Source organism: Alosa sapidissima, chromosome 19, assembly GCF_018492685.1.
Source record: "Alosa sapidissima isolate fAloSap1 chromosome 19, fAloSap1.pri, whole genome shotgun sequence".
In the NCBI taxonomy this organism is placed as follows: domain Eukaryota; kingdom Metazoa; phylum Chordata; class Actinopteri; order Clupeiformes; family Clupeidae; genus Alosa; species Alosa sapidissima.
The window spans coordinates 12,321,346-12,329,746 of NC_055975.1; the positions used below are offsets into that span (position 1 = coordinate 12,321,346).

Here is an 8,401-nt window from a genome sequence, read left to right on the forward strand (position 1 = left end):
AGATTAATAATCTTGGTTAGATTTTATTAGATAAGCAGTTTTTGCAGTGTGGTGGTGCCCTTCTGTCAATTCCTTTAAGTTTCAGCTTTGCAACCATACTCCCCCGGAACCCAAAGACTCGTGGTTTCCCGCACTCTGCCTGGCGGGTCATGGGAATTACGCCGCCGGATTGCGGGTTGGCATCGTTTACGGTCGGAACTACAATGGTATGTGATCGTCTTCGAACCTCCGACTTTCGTTCTTAATTAATGAAAACATTCTTGGCAAATGCTTTCGCTTTCGTCCGTCTTGCGCCGGTCCAAGAATTTCACCTCTAGCGGCGCAATACAAATTCCCCCTGGCCGTCTCTCTTAATCATCGCCCTGGTTCCGAAAACCCACAGAAGTCCTATTCTATTATTTGGTCTTCAGGCGCCTGCAGTCTTCAGGTGTGCTACTGCCTTTGAACACTCTAATTTTTTCAATGTAAATGCATGTAAATCAATGTAAACCCACCACAATGTAATCAATCAATGTAAACCCACCACACTTGCCCTCCAATGGGTCCATGGGGCCCATGGGTTTAGGATACGCTCATTCCAATTACAGGGCCTCGAAAGAGACCTGTATTGTTATTTTCCATGGAGCCCCATATGCCCCCGGCCTGGTGGCGGACTTGCTGGGGCGGGGAGGTGGTTTCCGACCGCGAGGTACGGCCGGGGCGCCTCCCCTGACGGGTCTTGTATTCCAATCAGCCAATGCGGACATTTTATCATTGTTTGCAGGAGACACGCAACGTGGGTGGTAGTAGTTTGGTGCGAGTTGTTTGGTCTTTTGGCGTGCACTCCATTCGCTCCGTGATCTCCTTGCACTAGAACTGTTTTATCATTGTTCGCAGGAGACACGCGACAGTAGCGAGGTTGTAGCAGCTGGCCCACTTCTGTGTTTTCCTCTGCTTCTTAAAAGCACTCTTGTTGTTCAGTCATGAGCGGTGCGACTTTAAGTTTAATATATAAATTACAAAGGCTACCGGGGAGGTTTCCTTAGGGGTTTTCCTGGGGATTATTATTTTCTCTTTTGGGGATATTTTTATTTCTACATTTTGCCTTTTAATTGTAAATCTAAAATGTAAACTCAAAGCGAATTACGTTTGTGCGCTCTGGTTTTGGTTCTTTGGTTACCGTGATTTCCCTATCTATTGTGATTTTGTATTTGTTTATCCACACTGGAAGCTTTAAAGCAGTCGGCCACGTTATAGTAGTCAATAGTACAGTAGTTAGGATTCGCTGTTTGGTAGCCTAACTAAAATGTCTTCTTAGCATTTGAGCAGCTTACAATAGTAGCCTAAAGTGTTTAAACCTGCTGCTGCATAGTTGAAATAATAAGTGTATTGTGTGCAGGAATACTGTTTTTGGGTTTATTGGGTTTATTACACAGAAACAGAAATAATGAAACATTTAGAGAATGAACTACTCATAATTGAATGAACTACTCAAAGCTGAATCCAGGCTATGACAGTGTGCCATGAAGTGGAGAAACCACTAGTTACCTTAAAAAATATATTTGGTACCCATTTATGCAAGTCTTACTATGTGCAGTTGACTACTTTGTTTGATGAATCTCGCTTTGCGAGAGTTGGGTGGTCCCACAGTAGTTGTGTGAGTGTGTGTGTGTGTGTGTGTGTGTTTCCACCTTCATGCCAGCTCCTCGGAGTGGGACTCTATCGACCCTGCTGAGCGAGAGTTCTGGTGAGAATCTGACCTGCACACACCAACATATGTACAGTATGACTAAGAAATGGTGGATTACATGGGATTACTATTATGATAATAGACAAAAACCAGCGAATGTATGTAAATCTCTCCCTCTCCTCCTCTCCTCTCTTATCCCTCTTAACCCACTCAGTCTCTCCTGTCCCACTGTGCTCCTCAAGTGGTTTTTAATGGTCTTTAACTTGGAGAATGAGCGCTCAGAGGTTGCAACGGTGACAGGAAGAGTCAAAAATAAAATTAGGGCGGTGCAAATCTCACTGAATGCAGAAGTTACTGCTGGGTGATTGCTTTGGGGGGGGGGGGGGGGGGGGGGCTTTGGGGGCTCAAGCCCCGAATCTCTTTTTAAAAGCTCCGAATCTTTTTTTGTATGTGTTTTCAATTTCCAACGATTTCTAATTTAACTTCCCCTCGGTTTCTCTATAAATGTTAGAAAATGTAGCCTAGGCCTACTATTACTGAGCAAATATCCCTTACTTTCAAAGCCCAATATTGACAGATAATCTGATTTCCCACACGATGAGTTTAGGCAATGCCAGAGCCGAGATGTAGCGGTTTACGTCATAAACCTGACAGGAAAGTTCAGAGCGGCGCAGTCAGTTTAAACAGCAAGCCGGTAAGAAAAACTATTGTCAAGACATTAGGCAATTAGGCTACTGTACCCCGGAATACAAAAATAAACTTCAGAAAGACAGAACGTTTGTTGTACTGTATTCTGTAGTCTGTAGTCTCAATGACCGAATCAGTATACCTGTTGTCAGTTGAGTTCGTTCAATTCATTTGTTGTAGGCTAGTAGCCTAGGCAAACATGAAACAGAGATGTAACGTACCGGCGGGATTTTGAACTTGCATGTTTCATGCATTTTAGGGCAAAAAATACCATGGGATTGATGTGTTCTCCATTTGAGGAACGTAATCAATTGTGGACGTGCACAGACACTCATGGCATGGATTCCAGTTGCTGCTACTGGAAGAAACTGGAATCCATGCATTTCCACTGAATTATTTTTGGAATCTGATCCCTTATCATACCTGTTCATTCTTACTCGTTGCTCGACTTATCGTGACTAAATTCAAGATGGCTGCAAACGTTAAACTTCGTGAAGATACTGTCTGTATAAATCGTCTTGTAAGTAAACTACCAGTGCTTTTTCAAAGTTCTCAATGTCTCGTTTTAAATGTCAGGGCCCTCGGAAGTCTACCAATGAAGTGTGGAGATACATTGAGCCTCGTAAATGGGTGTAAAACAGTGATTTATTTGCATGGCTAGCCCGATGCCGAAGCACCACTACTGAAAAAGTTGTTGGTAGCATCGGCTAACTAGCGCCAGATTTTGGAGTGCAGGGGACAAGTCGAGATGGGCTATGAGACATACGTTCACACTCGGTATCATGTTTCAATACACTTTAGGTCAATATCACACCGGAATTCTCCTTTAAAATAAAGCCAGTCATGCAACAGAACATTTTATTCAATATTTTACACCTACTAAATCATCAAAGTAAATTTCAAAACTTTTCAGCAACCGTGAGTCATACCTCGTCCTGACTTGGGCAACCTATAAGCCTAATACGTCCCACTCTGATGAAAATGATTGAAAAGAAACCGTTTGCATGATCTTAGCTCCTCCGGCCTTGTGCCGTGGGAGAGGCCCGTCCCACCTTACCCGGAGGTGGGGGAGGGGCGCCCTCGCACCGGGCCCCTGCGGGTCCCGGGCCGGGGGCGTGCCGCACCTCCCGCACCCCCTCAAGCTCGGCCCCTGACTAGAAGAGAAAAAAAATACTAAAATACTAAATACTAAATAAACTTAATCAAATCAAATATCCACATAGTGTGCTTAAGGATGATCAAGCATGAGGCACTTACAGTGACAGGGCAGGGACTGAACCTGTAATTCTGTATGCATGGTAAGGTGCTCTATGAGAGTGAGCCATGGTATATTTTTAGGCCGAAATGTTTTCTGCATTTGTCTACTAGTGTAGGGTGCCTGCATCAAGAAAAGTTATCAAAGGAAATGGCTGAAAAGCTGCTCGGGATGTTTCTCTGTCATGCAAGCAATATGTAAGCCAGGAGTTTTATGGTTTTAGATTTGTACCATAAGAGGAAGTTTTTACTGTAACATACTGTGGTAAGGGATTACATTGAAAGCATTGTGCACACTAGTACTAGAGTAATACAACAGTATTAATATGATTGACAGCTGTGGGCCTATAGGGTCTACATTTCATACATTCTACATTTCATTTTTGGCCTTATCTAAGAAGCCCCTCCCACATCCCCAGCCAAAACATTTCACTGACTGACTGACTCAACATAGAGAACAGCAAGTTAAGGGTATATTTTTTTCTAATGTGTTTTATTGTGAGACATGCGTTTCGTTTGGAGCGGCTACAGGCTATCAAAAGCAGAAGATTTTCGTTTTGGTTTGGGATTTAATTTATTTTTCGACTGTTCGATATTGCTAAATGTTGGGACTGATGGACACTGAAATCAGGGGGGTATTTGATGGTTCACTATTTCCACCCGCTTATTGCGAGACAAGGCAGCCGCAACGTGTGCTGTGCTTTAATGGAAATCTTATTGTGCAGCCAAGTAGCCTAATTTTGAGTTATTTTAATTATGTATGTATGATTTAGGCCTACTTTTTATGAAAGCCGTAGGCTGGAATGCCTCACGGCAACAATTGTGTTTAAATGTAGTAGGCCTAGTAACTGCTTGAGGAACTGGCAAGCTCAGAAGAGGGCGGCAGGCGACTGGTAGTTTGAGAGCGACATGTTGGAGACCCATGGTGTACAACAACTTTTCATTGGCAACAGTAGGCTTGCAACTTTGAGTTGCAAGCCTACTTGAGTTGAGTATTAAACCTACCAAGAGCTATTTTCTTTCATTGAGTTAAATCGAAACAATGTCTTATAGTGCTTGTGGACTGATAGCCCTACTGGTAGGCAATTATTACCCTGGCTTGTACACCGGCTTGTATTTGGGCGCCAGCCTTTATTTATCCGAATCGACCATGACCCAGTTATTTACGTTATCTCTCCTTCTGATGATTGGGGTGAGGCTAGGAAACTGCTGTCCATTAATACAGACTCTGCACTGGTTGGTAGTTCCTTATTGTAAGGTCTGTCAGGTGCTTTTTTGACTAAATTTAATTGAGACATAGTATGATTAATCTGACAATGTAAAGCACTATCCAGATTGTACATGAAAAAAGGTTATCATGTATGGATTCCCAAGGGTCCAAGCTTTCAAATGGTGTATAATATTACTATGCTACATAGCAATATGGTGCATACAATTGATTTAGAATGTTTGGTAGTGGGGTAGTGTGTCATAAAAGGCCACCCGTCTCCTAACAGGTTTTAATATGTTAGTCTGCTGTTACACGGCTCTTCACAAGGCAAGTAGAACGCTCCATTGACTTGAATGGGATTTCTCAAAGTTCTAGCGGTCATTATTTCTGAGGAAAGGACCACTGAAAAAAATAATGACCGCTGTCAATGGCAACGGAGTTTGTGCTTCTAATTCAAGTATTTCATATCACTACGCAAGGACTGGAACTTCATTCAAAAGTGAAAGCAGCAAGTAATAAGCGGGATTATGTAAAGAACGCTCCGCTGCGCGTCGGGGTCCGGTTCACCCTGTCGGACTTATTTTCCCAATAATGACTGGCGTTCTATACGTTATTCCTTACATATCATATATCTTGAAAGCTTGTCTTGTGGTATTCTTATTGGTATAAATGTATTCTTAGTGTTCATTCCCTTTTAGTAGCTAGCTGGTGATAAACAAATAACGTTATGGTTTTGCCGCACTCTTTATCGTTGTCGGTCATACGAAGTTTTACTCGTAGTTTTGTATCGGTTTTTTGTGCACCACCAATATTTCCTTCCTTCCACATACACAGTTGGCACAGGGATTTGGGGTTTATTTGAACCAGGGGCAGAGCTAATGATTCACTATTGGAGGGGGGCAACACCTGTAGTGGGCCTCTATATACTGTTGGTGTTTATCCCAACAACATGTTTTTATTTAGTCCACTTCATATTGTGGTTATTAGAGGCCGAGGCATTTTGTTTGCAACGCTAAGGGCACTGCGCTTTTGCTTAATTAGGCTATTTGTTTATTTTTGTTCTCTCGTGGGTCATATTGACTTTTCCATGCTGTGCTATGTCATGCTAGGGCACTACTGAAGTTGTGTTTTGTGTGTTTACAACATTGACATGTCCCTGTTTGCGGATACATAAGGTAATTTGTAGAGATGCACCGATATGGAATTTTAGGGCCGATAACGATAGCCGATATTTATTGGGTTGTTGTGGCCGATACCGATACGATAACCGATAATATTACTCTTGAAAAAAAATTGTGAAAAGCGATTTGGGGAAAATCGTGTGAAATTGTGAAAAGCATTTAATATAATTTTATTGCAGTAATTTTACCTACCACCAATTGATGGACAGAACTCATAATAGTCCTCAGCAGTCAACAAAATAGCAGTAGCCTAGCCCTATGTGTGGCTCCTTTAAGTGAACCTGACGTCGGTGAATTGCGAGTGAGTGGCTAGAGACAGTGAATCGTTTTCATTTAGGAGTAAACGCTCAAACGGCTCAGCTGGGAATAAGCTACAGCGACCAAATCAGTGTTTGTGTTTCAATGGGTAACTGAATAAAGCTGCAACTACTTAGACTGTATCTTATGTCCGTCTACTCTGTTGCGCACAACTTGCTGCAGCAGAAATGAAAGGGGTTAGCCCTGAAGGTTTTAGTAACTTATTATGATGACCTGTTTGGAACTGAAGCAGGAATGGTTAGGATATTTCTAAGTAATAATACAAAACCCAAGCTAACGTAATGCAAATATAATACTAAAATACAACTTAGAACTAGGCCTACTTAGACCACTAGGCCAACTAAACCACTGACGAGTTTGTTTATTTATGTCCCCGACTAGCGTGGTAAAGTGCAAACACACCAGCACAAGACGGCTCTAGGTAGGGCTGAGCTTCACTCTGCTAAGGTTAAATGGCGGATCATTCAACAAGAGGATTTTGGGATGCACAGATTCAACGCAGATCACCAGATCTTGTGAAGAGTGGTGAAATACATTCACACCGCTGACATTATATTGAGGAGGAAGTATAGCCAACCAAGCTCAAGTAGCTCAGTCAGTGTAGCCAGACGGACCTTACGTAGGCCTACGCCTAATCGGGAAATTAGGGCTTTAAAAATTATCGACGCAAATTATCGGCCAGAATTCTGTTATAGGATTTATTTACATTTATAATATTTACATTTTTTCACTTATTGGCCAATAATACATCGGCCGCCGATATATTCCTAGTTATTTGTGATGATATTTTTACTTATTTATTTGTTTGCTTGTTTGTTTATTTATTCATGCAGAGTTTGTTATGCTCTTGTTTTGCTTTGTTATGTTTAGTATCCTCTTATCCAAGCGGTTGTAGGGATAAGCTACAATGACCCCCCTGAAGCAATTTGGTTTCATCTCCCTTAGGCTATAATAGTATGGTATGCACTCACCCATTTAATTTGTTGTGCTGTCCAACATGTTTTTATTTATTTAGTTGTTTGTTTATTTATTCATGCAGTTTGTTATGCTCTGATTTGCTTTGTTGAAGATATTTGTTATGTAGTTGTAACTTTGTTGAAGCGCCTTGTAAAGTAGGCATACTTTTAAAGGACCAGTATGTAGGAAATAATGGAAAATAAATTGTAACCATTCCAAAAATGATCACCATATGTTATCAGAGAGTAATGAAACATGATGAATTGAAGTAATGGCTTATTTGACAACATTACTATAACCCGTAAAAAAATGAGTTACGGGGTGGAATCTCTTGGAATTTTCGTTTATGTTTTGAACGATTTAATTCTAGAATAGCGTATTAAAGCAACACCAAAGCACTTTTCCTGTCGCACGCACGCTATTCGTTTATCCAACACTGGCTTTGGAAATAACGATGTCTACAGACAAGGTAGAGTAGCCTACGTTGCATGATTTTATGAAAGTATGATTGCGACATCAGAAGCAAGTCAAATTTGTAGTTTCTTATGTCTCATTCCATCGAACTACAGATCCGCTACCCGATCTGGCAAACTTGCATAGTGCGGTTGTAGCCGATAGAGGGTCGCGAAGAGAATGCAGAAGTGCCGTTCACCCTGTTACGAGTTGATGAACCACTGAAACGATTTTGGAAACAATATTTTAAGGTACAAAAAACTCTTTGGTGTTGCTTTAATAATGGGCTGGTGAGTTCTCCTATTTGGGTTGCTAGATTAGCAAAGGCCAACAGCTGTCAGTTGTAGTCATGAACGAGTAGCCTACGAGAGGCAGGCAAATTAAAACAACAAACCAATTAAGTGGACATCGGAGGAGCCTTCCTTCATGGCGACGTCTTCGTCAAACAAAGAATATCAAGTCTGACGCAGAGCTGGTTATATTTCTCCAACACAGGTTGCCTAGGCTAAACTTCATCTGCATTGCTAACTTCAGCTAAATATGTTACATTGGTTAGAGAGGTATTTTTTGTTTTCACTGTTTCTGTAATGTGTAGCTGGGTCATGGTTGGAGAAACGTTAAAGCAGCTGCAGGTAAATTAACGTTAGCTAAGTCTTCATTACATCTGGCTAC

The 8,401-nt window shown here is 41.6% G+C and overlaps 1 long non-coding RNA gene across 4 annotated transcripts; it reads right to left on the reverse strand.

The window, feature by feature from the left end:
• Window positions 1–214: 214 nt before the first annotated feature.
• Window positions 215–8,147, reverse strand: LOC121693134. 4 transcript variants are annotated; one of them, XR_006025419.1, is made up of 3 exons: window positions 8,137–8,147; window positions 4,718–4,720; window positions 215–337 (listed from the first exon to the last, which is right to left on the reverse strand). It is a non-coding gene; the product is annotated as an uncharacterized LOC121693134 (long non-coding RNA). The 4 variants fall into 4 exon arrangements; XR_006025418.1 differs by lacking the exon at window positions 4,718–4,720 and adding an exon at window positions 6,588–6,592 and having other exon boundaries at window positions 215–345; XR_006025416.1 differs by lacking the exon at window positions 4,718–4,720 and adding an exon at window positions 8,062–8,063.
• Window positions 8,148–8,401: the final 254 nt, after the last annotated feature.